The sequence below is a fragment of the Protopterus annectens genome, chromosome 1.part1 (genome assembly GCF_019279795.1).
Source record: "Protopterus annectens isolate FY-2018-M chromosome 1.part1, PAN1.0, whole genome shotgun sequence".
Taxonomy (NCBI): Eukaryota; Metazoa; Chordata; order Ceratodontiformes; family Protopteridae; genus Protopterus; species Protopterus annectens.
In genome coordinates this window covers 1,762,377,243-1,762,392,952 of record NC_056726.1, presented here as the reverse complement: position 1 = coordinate 1,762,392,952, position 15,710 = coordinate 1,762,377,243, and positions in this window count along the sequence as shown.

Below are 15,710 nucleotides of genomic sequence, written 5' to 3'. Positions count from 1 at the left end.
ATACAGCAACAGAAGCCGGTGCACTTTTAGACCATTTTGCTACGTGGCCTTTTGCACTGACTGTGTGCACATGGTATGATATACTGTTTCACGTCAATAAAACCAGCAAATTAATTCAATCACCAGATGTGTCAATTGATGTCCTTCAGGTAGAACTCTATACTACTATGAAGTTTTTGCAAGACTATCAAAATACAGGATATAACTCTGTAGTCACGAATGCATGTGAAATAGCACAGCATATGTGTATTGAGCTGGTGTTTCCAGAAACCAGAGGGCCATGTAAAAAGAGAATGTTTAGTTACGAATGTGCTGATGATTTGAGTCATCTTTCTGCCAAAGAAAAATTCAAATCGCAGTTCTTTCTTGTTCTCACTGATCAGGCCATATCTTCTGTTTTTTTGCAATTTGACCAACTCATGGAGTAGTATAAGTTGTTTGGATTTCTGTACAATGCTAACAGCCTGAAGCAGTATTACAGAGAAAATTAACTGGAGAATCACTGCAAAAATTTTTAAAGAAAAATGGGAGACATTGATGCCAATGAACTCATAATGGAATTGAATTGTTTTATTTATGTCATCGAGAAAGAGAGAGGGGTCATGGCAAACAGTTTTTTAACGTATATATACAAGAACCGCCTTCAGGAGGTATATCCGAATCTTTCAATTTGCATCAGAATTCTTCTGACCACACCAGTTACTGTTGCTTGTGCTGAAAGGAGCTTCAGCAGGATGAAACTGATCAAGAATATCTTGTGCTCAACCATGACAGATGACAGGCTTTCTGTGCTTGCAGTTATCTCAATAAAAAACAAGATTGCCAGATCTCTGGACTATGATGCACTGATCAATCAATTTGCGGAAAACAAGGCTCAAAAGAAGCACTTTGCGTAAATACGCTAACAGTCTACGGAATACATTTACACTGTAGGCCTATGTATACATAATGTGAACCCTGTATATATGTTAGCATACTAAGAAGACATTTGTCACCCTGTTCTGTTTCAGACATGTTTTGTTAATAATTTGTATGCAATTTTGTGTGCATTATGCTAACTGAACAGTCATGGACCAACTGCACTGCAATGCAACTTTTAGAACTACATTTCCTGTATTTCATTAATGATGAATACAGCATACTTGAGTTCATTGGGTGAAAGCAGTCTTTTGATGTGCATATTTACGCAATTGAAGAACTGGATTTACTATTATAGTTACACTACAGTAAGCACTAACCTATAGTAGTTAAGGATTATTTTTAGCTTGGTCTTGAGTAAATATTAAGCTCTAGTAGTTTAGGATTATTTTTAGCTTGGTCTTAAGGCATTTGTTGATGTGTGTGGACAGTGTGGCCAATAAAATGTTAATTTCAGAGGGATAGTGTAAAGGACGTATGTTTGAAGGGGGCCATGTTCTTTGTTGCTACGGCCCTGCTAGGTAGAAGCCTATTTTCAGCAAAGGCCCAGGGAGAAAAGCTCCACATTATTACAAAACATTCTAAAGAACAATCATTTTACAATCTTCAAAAATAAAAGAAAAACATCTGCAGTTTAAATAATTATAACAAATTAGACATAATATAAAAAACATTGGTTATGAATCAATACAAGTTATATGACAATCATTTAATATTTAGAGAAATGATAATGAAACAAATAGAAGACTATGGCCTAATAAAATGATGACTCTCACATTGCCAAGTCACATGATTCTAAAAAAAAGGCCAAAAATGCAGCAGGAGTAAACAACGAACATCACTTTTCTCCTTTGAACTTGTGTTTTATACATAAATTATTTTCTACTCTCTAAAGTTAAACTATGGATTGTTAAGTTATTGCTTCTCTGCAGACTACTAATTTCTTATCACTTAGGAAAACATACTGAAACACTCCTTATAAATCTAAAAAAGTCCTTCATTCTATACAGTATTGTTTTGTCTTAAAAGAACCGAAACATTAAAAGCCAACCTCTGCATGCTATGTAATAGTACAGTTATCTTAATCAATAATATTGAAAATCAGACTAGGTATATCTCTATCCTGTGTTTAACACATTAACCTTGGATTAACACAAGAACCTAAATGTATTCGACCTCTGTTTAGAGTTTTCATTAGTATTTTTATGGTCACAGTCTCTAACATCCCTGCATTTTTTTATAATGACAGTGTGGTTGTCTGCAATTCTAAGGCCAATATTCATAGTCCAGGTCTTCACAGGTGCATAGCAGTCATGTGTGGACAGCAGCACTGCATGCATATGCAAATAAGGTCAGTAAAACGCAGTTGTAATGAATACAGAAAAGCAAAGCAATTTCTGTAATCACACCCACTTTTCACAAAAGTGTAATGTGTATAAACTTCGTCCTTTCGAAAGTTTGAATTACTTTGTGAAATTCTAAGTGCTATATGCTTTGATATATCAATCACGCTCAAGGCATTTTAATAAAAACTGTGGACTGTGCAGCAGCCAAGAGGGTTTTTTTTAAAAAGGAAAGGGGTCATAACTTTTTCATATAGGGATGTCCTTTTGTGGACACCCTGATGGTTTCAGCAAAGAATAGAAAAGGAGTGATAGGACAGATTGTAAAAAAGGGAGAACAAAACACAGAGGTGAACACACAAGGGAAACATCAAGAGGGTTCGAGATGGATGACTTGGGAAAGGATGTGCAGTATGTTTTGATGGGGTATAGACCCTCCATTTTTCACTTTTTTATAAGATGGTAGTATAGGTGGGTGGGATACAGGGAGGAAGGTAAAGGAAATATGGTAAGGGAAGAATGGCTGAGGAAGTACCAACTCTAATCCCATTCTACAAAGCCTCAAACATGTCTCCTGCCAGATGGTGTTGTGGTGAAGGACCCCAGTGTTGAAGGGGTAGGGGCTTGTGTTAGCACAGTGGTAGGCACCAGCTGGGTGAGCGTACCTTTTACACATTGAAGAAAGGCTTCAACTAACTGAATTCTCCTGTTCATACCTCTGCTAGTATGCCCTCAACCAGACTCAGAAATCTGTTTCTGTGAGGCTTGCCAGGCTGCCATCTGCCAGCACCTCCACTCCAACCTTGCAAGGATGTCCCCGGGCAGTCAGAAGGTGATCTGTCCCTCACTTGGATGGTACATGCCTGGTCTGCTTTTGTGGGATTTGAAATTGTACAAAAGAAGAAAAAAATTGGAGAGAAGTAAAACAAAAAATGAGAAAGAAATGCGAAAGCAAAATAAGAAAAAAAGGTGGGGAAATACAAACCAGAAAAAGCATAATAAATCCACATCATACTGTTTTAATTTAATGTAACAATGTGATAAAATACTGCAGAAAATATCTTTATTGAAGTGAACATGTGTATGGGAAGTGCTTATACTACAATTAGTGGTAGTGATTGGGGAAGTGCGTATGTACCCAGCAAGAATGAATAAGAGTAGCGCTTATGCATACTTGGGATGAATTTAAATGGCAAGGGCTTTTGTCTTTCTGAACATTTATGTGTTTAAATTACATACTTTAAATACAGAGTTTACAATATCCAAAAAACAATCTGAAAAGATGAGATCTTTAATTATTGCAGTGAATTAAGGTAACAAGTCAAAGTATTAGACATTTCTCTTAAACAGTGAACTCTTCAGTTGCATGTCTTTCTGCTGCAAAGCTATAACAACATCGTCTACAGGAGCATATAGAAATCAAATTGAAAACCATTGCTTTATTAATTTACCTGCTACCCTGAATTCTATATAATAATTTGTACTATCCACAGTTAAAAAATAAATATGTTTTGGACATCTATTACATTTACCAGAAGACTCAACCAGACATTGCATTTATCTCTTTTGTTGTTGGCTTTCTACTGTATTTCTTCCTCAGTTATTAAGTAATTTATTTGCTTTTCAATAAAGAAGCTTTGACTTCTAAACAAGTTATAATTGCTTGATTACCATGAAGTCTCAACTGATCTTGTCTACTGTACATGTTTTTTCTGATTTTTTTAGGATTCTCAGACATCAGCTTTGTTGCTCACAAGTACCAGTTTTCCCTATGGTCTATTGTTCTCCTTATGCAAGGGAGACACCTTACCTCCCCCCAAGGCTGGAAAACTATTGTGTCGCAACACAAGGATCTGTGCTTTTTTATAGGTATATATATATGGTGGGATCTAGGACGTTTGCTCGAGTGAGCAAACGTCCAAATCCATAATAACCGAACACACGTTAACAAAACCGCTTTTATCGAAAAAGCGCTTTCGTTAAAGCGTGTTACAAAAAAATAATAAAACACTAAATTTACATTTTAGCAGGGGGGATTCTCCCCCTGCACCCCCCATGTGGGGGGCTGTGCCACCACACCCCCCTACTTTAATATTCTCCCTCCGAGACTGCACTACAGTGGGGAAAAGGGAAATTTCCCTTACCCACACCGTAGTACAGCCTCGGCAACAGGCATACTTACGAAAAAGTGCTTCTTCGGTGAAAAGCACTTTCTCGTAAGTATGCCCAGCCGTCTGGGTTTCGGTCGTTTGCTCACTCGAGCAAACGTCCTAGATCCATATGGTGATATAGAATGTGTTGCTACTATCTATTAACTAAAAGGATCCCTTTACTTCACAAGACTGTAGCTGGAAATATATCGTCGCGCCCAGGCTACCTACCACAAACAAATAACTATAAATTAAAAAATGTAAAAAAAAAATGTAAAGTAAAGAAAATGCTAAAGATCCTTGATGCTTACCTTTCTAAGAAATAACTTTCAAAATTTGGTAAGAAATCCTGAATTATGTGCAATTTTCCTTGAAACAGAATGCTTCTACTGTTGTGTGAGTGGCCTGTTTCTTGATTACTTTCTGTAGAATCTAAAACAGCTTGAGAATTCATTAATTATGATGTATAATGTTCTGTGACATCACATGATCATGACACCCTGTTGCTTAGTTAACAGCCATCACAGAGCTATGGAGTAATTGATGTCATTTCATGTTGTTTACATCCATCTATCTCACAAAAGGAAAGACTAAAGTATTAACACCTGAAACTCCAGGTTTCAGAAATATAGTTTCTAAATAACACAAATACAAGTCTCTGATTCAAGTGGTTTAGTTGGTAGTGTCCATAGCCTTTGTCTGCATGTGAAAAGGAAATGAATGTATAATTCCAGTTTTTCTCACCTTGGGGCAGGGAAGAAGCACAGACCTCTGTAATTAAGATTAGTAGGAGCTTAAAAGTCATATGGCTGAGACACTCTTAGAAAAGAAACTCAGTGGTAGGTCCAAGATGTCTTTACACTCCTGTAATACTCCGATTGTCACTGCCTGAATTGAACAGGTCTGTAGAAAACCACAAATTAACCTATGGAGGAGCTCTGCATGCCAGTATCATACCTAAGCAGATGAGATTTCATGTCTTGGGCAACAGTTATAAACAAGTGGAAAAGTAACCTTTGTTTTATGTTCCTCTAATACTGCAGTCTCATGAAAGCTGAAAAGAAAAGCTATTTTAGTTTAAATCAGTAGATAAAGTAAAATTTATATTAAACAACATAACAACAACATATAACAGCTATCAATTTTAATATGTATGACACTTACTGGACTTATGTAGATGTATTCTGAGTATTTTCATTTGCAGAGAGTATAGACACAAGTGCATTTAGCTTACGTTAAAAATAAAGAGCTGCATTTAACAGTTTTACTTAAAAATAAATGTCAGAGATACAGGGCATGTATGGACTATTGTAGCAGTAAAGAGTTCTGCATGTACGGCTTGTGCAGGGCCAAACCATACCAATTCAGTCCACAAGCAGCCTGAGCCAAAAGGTAATCAACACAGTATAACAAAGTAGTTAGAATACTGTATTAAAGAGATAAGTCCCAGACCAGTTTCAGCAAACCTGCCTTCCTCAGTGGGATATGTAACAAATAATTCCATGCATTCATAACCTATTCAATAGTACATCCGTCCACTAGGAAGTCAGCTTCACATGTTAAGTCATTTCCTATAGCACTGATTAATATTCCTGAAAACTGAACAGATGAATATCACCATTATATGTATTATAAATCACAATTCATTAATTTTATAGGTGACCATTTAGCCTTGGTGAAAAGAGACCCCACCCAATTTTATAATCCAATATTTCTCCTTTTTGTTTAAAATAGGTTGCCAGACCTGTTTATTGCTTCTATTGCCAAGGATCCTGTCTATAATCATAAAGTAGAACTGGGCAGTACTGTGAACCATACAATGTCTATATAGTGCATCGGTCAACCTTTTATTGCATATATCACTCCTATGTTCAAACATACGGAGACGCAAGGAATGTGATGTCTGCCCTACATAGAAGGCCAAACAGGTGCATGTTGCTAGGTATAACCCAATCCGTTCCACAATTACCAAAATCTGGTATTATAAAGCTGACTGGTATTTTTGCTAGTAAATTCTTTGGACTTGAATATGTATGGACATGAAGAACAATGACCACAGGGAAAGGTGCCCAACAATCTGTCCCCAGTAATAGTGATCTGATGGTGTACCGCACCCTTTGTGCTGGTATGTTTAAAATAAGAAAAATGTGATTCTAATGTTTTACCCTTCCTATAGGAAAACTGACAATTGAGACCAAGGACATGATGTAACTCCTCATTTGCCAAAAGTATATTCTAATGTTTGGAAATTACCTTCTGAATCAGATTGATATTACGACTATAGGTGGTAACAAATCTGATATCATTAGATTCCCTCATATGGGTTTTGTCTTTATATTTTAATAATTGCATCCTGTCCAAGGCTGAGGCCCAATCACTGGCAGCTATGATGTCCTGTTGTTTGTAACCCGACTCTGAATCTGTTAATAAGATCCTGCTGTGATGTAATATAGTCCTCCAAAGTGGAACAGATTATTTTTATACATAACAACTGTGACTTGAGGATATTATGAATGGTGTGACTTGGATGCATGCTGGTGACAAAGAGCAGGTTATTGTACTGGGGATAGTTGCGATACACCTGAGGTCTTAATGTATTATCAGGATTTCTGGTACCTGTAACATCCAGAAAATTAATCTGATGGTAATCTGAGCTTAGTGTAAATTCTATTCCCCATTTGTTATCATTCAAATATTCAACGGATTCCAATAGATACTGTTTGTCAACTCGCCACACCAACCAGCAATCATCCAAGCATCTCCTCCAAATATCCAGTTCATTGATATAAATATTATGCTTGGGGTTATATATTAGCTGTTCCTCAAGATATGCCATGAACAGATCAGCATAAATGGGTGCAAAATATGCACCCATTGCAGTACCGTGAAACTGCCAAAAACATTCTTCTTGAAAGCAAAACACATTTTTGCTGAGAGCATGCTCTGCCATACATATTAATAGGGTGTTAAACCCTGCTGGGTACAGGTTGGCTCGATTTAACCAAAGATCTAAGGCCTGGAGACCAGCCCAATGGGAAATGTTAGTATATAAAGCTTTAACATCAATGGTACATAGAAGCCAATCTGGCTCTAATTGGGTATCTGATACTATCTTAAGAAATTATGTTGTATCCTGTATTCTAGCACGAATCAAACTTAGCAAAGGTTTCAGATATTGGGTCAAAAATACAGACAAGGGCTCAGTCAATGAACCTCTGCTGGAAACTATGGGTCTACCCGGAGATCTAGTCAGTGGTTTGTGTATTTTGGGTAAAAGGTATAGTATTTGTTTTTGCGGATCTGAGACCATTAAATGTAATTTCACAGATTCCGATATAACACCTTCATTGACAGCTTTGTTTAAGAAGGAATCAATTTCCCTTTTGAAATTAGGTGTGGGGTCAATAGGCATACACGTATAATGACGAGGGTTGGGCAACTGTCCATTTCCCTCCTCCAGATAATAATCATTATTCATAACGACTACCACCCCTCCCTTATCAGCCAGTAATATAACAATGTTTTTATTGTCCTTCAATTCTTGTAAGGCTTGTTGTTTCCTAACAGTAAGGTTATGACTGAGTGGAGTGAACTGACCCAATGCAAAATGTAAATCTTTGAGCACAGCCTGTTGGAATATAGATATGTGCTTATTCATAGGAGGCATATAATCCGACTTCAAAAATTTGAAATCAGTCAATCTTTGAAAGGTATCCCTGGAGCCAAAAAACAATCTTAAATTCAGTTTACGACAAAAGTCATGTACATCAGTGACAAAACTGGTTTCATCAACAAAAAAGCCACCAACATAGTTTAAACCTTTATTAAGTAGTTGTTTCTGTTCAGCGGTAATTTCCACATTAGAAATATTAAGAATGCTGTAGTCAGCTTTACCTACCGGGGCATTAATGTTTGCAGCAAACCCTCTACTGTGTCTATTTTTAGGTTTTCTCCTACACCTCCTCCTACAATGTCTAAAGGGTGGTCTGAGCTCCGCTGTTTTTTTTGGGTCAGGTGAGTCCCATGCACTCACACACTCTGTAGCCAGATTCATCAGCAGAAGTACTGCTGTATGTACTACCCATTTTTCTAAAGATAGACCTTGGTCTTTTTCTGTTGCCCCCCCCATGGGCCTACTGGTGTCAGAAAACCTGACAATTTTTTGAGTGTCAAAGGGTTTACCCATTTGATAATCAGTCATATCCCAGTTGAACTTTCATATTTTCTTATCCTTGATTTGTTTCTCAAAAGCAAAAAGCTCCCTTGTGAGATTATTAAGGCAAGTAGAATATTGAGGTTGGCCCTCATATATTTTTAATTCCTCACACATTTTTTTTCACTTCCTCAATATTCACATCTGTCATACATTCATAACAGGAACTTAAAATGTGAACAAATGACATGGACACATTTTGTTGAGCAAGGCTCCACTCCTGCAACAACAGATCATCCATCTTACCCACCAGGGGCTGTATTTTCACCCTAAGCCCTCTTGGCGTGATATCTTTGCTTTGGTAAACTTTAAAAAGCTTAAGATGCCAGATATTTGTTCATAATGTTTTCATACTCTTTCCTAATTTATTAAAGGACAGATTGCAGCCATCAGCTGGATCCATAGTCTGTTCATCTGCATTATCGTCATTTTCATTAACGATGCCAAAAACACGTATATCATTCTTGTCGGCACAGAGTCCCTTCAAACTTGTTTCAAGATCCATGACCATAAGCTCACAATCTTTTGGTTGGTCAACCCAAAAAAGAAAATGCTACAAAAATATAGAGTCCCTATATGCCAGTATTCTACCAGAAGCTGGTCATCTGTTCCAAAGTAAGCCTCAAGGGAGCTATACTACTAATAAACAAATAATAAACAAGTGAAGGAAATCTCCCTCACCATATAGTTATCACTAATAAAATACAAAAGTTCAACTGGGATAAGACACACATAAATAATTCAACTAACCCTATGTAGCACACTGGGGAGACCAAGAATGGAATACCAAAAAAATGATGGTAATATGAGCCCAAAAATAATTTGTACAATATGTGAACCAATCTATGTGGCGACAATTGTCTCCTACTGAATACACTGATAAGTGTCTCCAAATACGTAAATGCCAAAAACTGTGCATATTTTTTATTTTATTTATTTATTTATTTTACATTTGTTGACCGGGCTAGTCCAACTGGATAATTTCCATTTTCAGTGGAGGCCCGGGGAGAAAAGCTCCAAGATTAAAACAAGGTTATAAAAATTAAACATTTACAATAAATGCCTATGACACAGACAGTGAGCAACAATGCATACATCTTAGTCTAGGTCAAGTAATAAAAACACATAGTACTATCCACATATTGAGAAAGGCAGTAATTCTTTACAGTACAATTATGTGAGGATGGGATATTACATATTTTAAAATGTATATACATACTTGTAGAAGACATTGTTAATACTTTTTTTTTTTTATTAGAGAACAATAGTAGCAGTACAGTCATTAGGTCATTTGATATCCCAGAGAAAGATTGCAGTTTAGAATTCAGGAAATATGATAGTGGAAAGAAAAAAGTAGATTAATCTGGATTGGTACAGGAGCAGAGCCAGAAGTTGTTCAGATGTAAAAGAAGTTGTTTTTTAAAAAGATGAAAGGAGGCTAGAGAGGTAATGTGTGAGGGGAGGTTATTCCATATTTTGCCTACTGAGTTGGAGAAAAGGCAGTTACCTGCTAAATTTGTAATTCTAGTTGTGTTGACCTGTAGCTTTTCGGCAGAGCGCAGCTGTTTCAAGTTAGTATAGGGGATCAGGAGGTTACTAAGAGCAGGTGTCTTTAATGGTTGATATAGAATGTTATGTGTTATTAAGAGTTGTTGATATATAAGCTTGTTAGGAAGTTCCAACCAGTGTAAGTGTTTTAAGTTAAGACAGTGGTGAGTTCTATACTCGGATGCTGTGGCAAAATGAGCTATATTGTGGTAGGATGTAGTCAGTTTCTTTAGGTTGCTTTTAGAGAGATTAGTGTAAATAGAGGAAGCATAGAGTAGAGTAGAGATAAGATGTGATTGTGCTAAGGTGGTCCGTGCTTCTGGTGTAAGGAAGGGTTTAATTCTGTACAGTGAACCAATCTTTTTATTAACTGCTTTTATGGTGTTATTGATGTGGTAATCATAGTTAAGATTATTATCAATAGTAACACCAAGCAGTTTGGTAGTAGAATTGGGGGAGATGACGGACTTGTCACTTGCAGTAACAGTGAAGTTAAGTTGAGAAGATTTGTGGGTAGGTGAGAATAGTAACAGTTTTGTTTTCTTGGGGTTGAGGAGCAGACATCTTTTTGAGAACCACTGTTCGACGGTTGAAAAGGTAGATTGTGTCAGTGATTGGAGTTCGGATTGAGTGGAAGCTGTGCATATAATGGTAGAATCATCTGCATATTGTATACAGGTTGTGTTTTGGATAGATGATTGGAGATCATTAATAAAAATAGAGAATAAGAGTGGGCCTAGTATAGATCCTTGAGGTACTCCTAAAGAGATAGGCAGTAGAGCAGATAGAGAATTTTTCCAGAGTACTGCTTGTTGTCGGTTTTCAAGATAGGATGAGAACCAGGATAAGGAAGAGGAATCCAAGGCAAGGGATTTTAATATGTGTAGAAGAAGTGTATGGTTGACCATGTCGAAGGCTTTTGACAGGTCTAGGAAAAGAGAAGAGGTTAGTTTGTTGTTGTTGTGGTTACAGTTGATGGTGTTGGTAAATGAAAGGAGTGCAGTGGTAGTACTATGTGAAGGTCTAAATCCATGCTGAGTGTTAGCTAGTAGGTTGTTATGAAGGAGATGGTTAAGTAGTTGTTTGTGTATACATTTTTCCATGATTTTAGCTAGAGGAGATAATAGCGCTATAGGGCGAAAGTTAGAGAGGTCAGTGGATTTACCTCCTTTGTGTAAGGGTATGATGTGTGATATCTTCCAGATTGCTGGAAAAGTACTTTCTTTTATGGATCGGTTAATTAGGATAGAAACAGGGTAGGCAATAGCTTTAGCTGCTACTTGAAGGAATTCAGCAGGAAGCTTATCTGCTGAGGGGGTAGTTGGTTTAAGTTTTTGTAAGAGAGATTGTATGTAGGAGGTGGGTATGGGTTGAAATTGAAGGGGAAGAAGGGAGTTGTTGATGTTACTTAAGAGGAGTTGGGATGCATCAGGAGATAAGTGGTTAGCTAGACTTTGTATGGAAGTAGTAAAGAAGGTATTGAAGTTATTGGCAAATTGGCAATTAAAGAGGGATTATCAGGGTCTAAATTCTGTGGGTTTGGTGTAACTACTTTGCCTGGGGTAAGTATATTATTGATGGTAGACCAGAACTTTTTTGGTTCTTTTTTGGTGGTTAGCTGAAGTTCAAAGTAATAATTTTTCTTATCTGAAAGGATGGCTTTTTTGGTATTGTTTCTGAGCTCTCTAAAGGTTTGATGATCTGTTGGGTTTCTAGAGGAGCGCCATCTTTTCCAGGCTTTATTTCTGAGTTAAATTTTTTGTTTAGTATTAGAGGTTAGCCAAGGTGCTGTTTTGGTTTTTGTTCTAATGGTACGACTTGGGGCATGTTGATGTAAGATTGCAAGGAATGCTGAGTTGAAATGTTCAACAGCATTGTTAAGTAAGAGGTGTTTTAGAGGGGTCTATTTATCACAACCAGGATTGTGGAGGGTCACCCCCTCCCTTATATTTCATTGTTTAAAGACAATAACAATCCCTTTGGCAAATATGTCAGAATACAATGATAGTCCTTGGTTTAATTAGAGACCAAGGTAATTGATATCATAACAAGGGATCCACTGAGTCCAAATATTGTTCCACTTCCCAACAACATATGACAAAAGTCAAAAAATAAAATAAAAAATCTGGAATAACTGTCTCCAATATTTTCCCACTGTCCAACATATATTTATGAATGGCAATAAATGTCAAAGCACATTAAAGACAGTTATGATATTAAAAAATAACATATTACCTGGCAGTATGCAGAAAATCAAAATAGTTTTCAATTATACATATATGTATTCAAGCCCAAAACATCAATGCAATATACCATACAGAGGTATTTGTTTAGCTGAGGTGAAAAAGGCACTCCTTTCCTGCAGCCCAGATTATTATTGGAACCTGCCTATTCAAAAAATCACTAGGGCAGACAAATGAATACCTGTAATATCTCAACAATACCTCACTATTAAACATGTGCTGTTGAACACATTGTAAAGAATTATAAAGCCAGTAGGCATAGCCTTTCACAATGACCATATAAAGATCATAAGAAATATTCACTTCTAATATTTAAACATAAAGAATATATGATAATTCCCCAGTATAGGGACCAGAAAAACAATTATATAACATACGAAGACAGGCGCTACTACCATACTGTGAATTCTTATCACTAAATTGAATCCGTTGTGGTCACAACGGTGAATATAATATCTACCTGATTATTCATTCCCCACAATCAAGAAAGCCAGTCCTAATGTTTATTCCACACAACAGCTATATTCAGAGGCCAAAAAACACCCTTATAAAGTGATAATCATACACTGTTGATTGAGCGCCAAAAAAATCCCTAAATGTAAAAAATGAAAATGTTCTCAAATATTGGAAACCAAACCTGCATTTACAAAAAGGATGCCCATATGATGACAGAATACAAGTGCAAATCACCCCCTATTATAATCCAAACAACATGAACACAGAAACAAATTTTAAATAATTTTTATGTAATTGTTCATTATAGAGTCCCAAAGTACTGAGCCCAACTGTTCATAAGGCTCCAGAATAAAAGTTGTTCTAATAGAGGCGTCCAAAACCAAATATACACTGTAAGATAAAATACAGTTATTCAAAAAGTAATATAATATTACGAGGCAGAATTCTGCTTCGCCAAATGTATACCAGTTCAATTTAAGCCAAATGAAACAGAAGCCAAAAGTTTATTGTACATAAAAATTACAAAATCAGGCCCATGGCAAAAATAATGATGTCCTGAGTATTGGTTCACTTGATTTGGTGTCAAAGCCTCACCGCATTATAGCCCAAATAGAAAAACAGTTAGATTACAGTTCTTAGGCCAGTTTATGTTGACAGTTGTTGAAATTACACTTAATGGTCTCAGATCCACAAAAAGAAATACTATACCTTTTACCCAAAATACACAAATCACTGACTAGACCTCCGGGTAGACCCATAGTTTCCGGCAGGGGTTCATTGACCGAGCCCTTGTCTGTATTTTTGACCCAATATCTGAAACCTTTGCTAAGTTTGATTCGTGCTAGAATACAGGATATGACACAATTTCTTAAGATAGTATCAGATACCCAATTAGAGCCAGATTGGCTTCTATGTACCCTTGATGTTAAGGCTTTATATACTAACATTTCCCATTGGGCTGGTCTCCAGGCCTTAGATCTTTGGTTAAATCGAGCCAACCTGTATCCAGCAGGGTTTAACACCCTATTAATATGCATGGCAGAGCATGTTCGCAGCAAAAATGTGTTTTACATTCAAGGGGAATGTTTTTGGCAGACTCAAGGTACTGCAATGGGTGCATCTTTTGTACCCATTTATGCTGACCTGTTCATAGGTTCATAGGTTCATTGATTCATACTAGGCTATCTGCCCTAGGGCATTTATAAGCCTAGCCAGAGTGTGTTTTGCTTTCGCCACCCATTTTAAATTAATTTTGCTATGCCCTTTTTCGAGGTTAGTATACTGTGCCTCTGTCTAACAGTGACACAGAAGTGATTCCCGGGGTAAACCTATGATCTCCCATCCACTCATCAAGATTCCTCTTGAAGAGAGTCAATGAGGGACTCTGCCTAACCTGGACTGGGATTTTATTCCAGAGTGAAGGGAGCCTCTGGGTTATGAATCTGTCCCTCCAGCATGTCCTATTTATTTCAGTGCTGAGGTTCAAATCTCTCGAGCACTTAGCTCGATGGGATTTGGATTTTCTGAGGTGCAACATGTCCATTAATTCCGGGTTGGACATGGCTTTATACATCAGGCACAGATCGCCTCTGAGCAGGCGGTATGCTACTGAGTAGAGCTGGAGTTTCTTTAACCGGGCAGCATATGGCATCTGTTTGAGCCCTTTGATCCTCTTGGTGAGGTACTTTTGGGGTCTTTCCAGTTGCTGCAGGTGTCTGGTAAGGTACATCACAAAAGGGGCATTGTACTCAATTATGGGCCTGATGAGGGATGAGTAAAGAGGCACGATGACCTCCTCGATCTAGATGTGAATCCCTTCATGATTAGGTGGACTATATAAAATGTTTTTATAACCACTTTGGCCACGTGGTTGTCAAATGAGAGATTGCTATCAACTTGGGTACCCAGGTCCCTAATTACTTCTTCTGTACTTAATGGATTACCACCTATGTGGTAATTTGTGGACACTTTGTTTTTGCCAAAGGGGATGACTATACACTTTTTGGCGTTTAGCTTGAGGCCATGGCTCTGGCACCAGTTGTCTGTTTCTATGAGGCACTTTTGGAGGATGCTTGTGTCGGCTGGAGAGTCGATTATGGCGCCCAGTTTGCAGTCATCTGCGAACTTGGTCAGCCACAGTCCTTCCATGTTTGCCTGTACCTCCAAGAAATATATACCGAACAAGAGAGGTCCCAGGACTGAGCCTTGTGGGACACCACTAGTAACTGGTTTGGAGTCTGACATGCCTCCAGCAATTCTAACCATGTGGGTTCTGTCCTTGAGCCAGTTTGCAACCCATCTAGTGACATAGGGGTTTATATTTAAGCTGGTGAGCTTATCTATAATGCCCGGGTGGGGTATTGTATCAAAGGCTTTTGCGAGGTCCAGGTAGGCTGTGTGGACCACCTTCCCCTCGTCAATGGCCTTGGTGACTGTTTCAAAGAAATCAACCAGGTTTAAGAGGCAGGATCTGCCCTTAACAAAACCGAACTGGGTAGGATCCAGTGTCTGTAGGTCCCCAATATCTTTATTTATGAGGTCCATGATGATCCTTTCCATAGCTTTGCAGACCAAGCTAGTCAGGCTTATGGGGCGATAGTTTCCAGGATCCGTTGAGGCACCACCTTTGTGGAGAGGGACCACTGTTGCTGTACGCCACTCTTTGGGTACATATCCTGTAGTAAGGCTGAGATTGAACAGTAGTTTTATGTTTGGGTTTAGCTCTTCTTGGAGTTCATGTAGGACGCAGCCTGGGACATCGTCTGGTCCCATTGATGCTGTGTTTTTTGCTTTGGAGAGGGCGGCTCTTACCTGAGCATCTGAGATGTCAGGAGGGCAG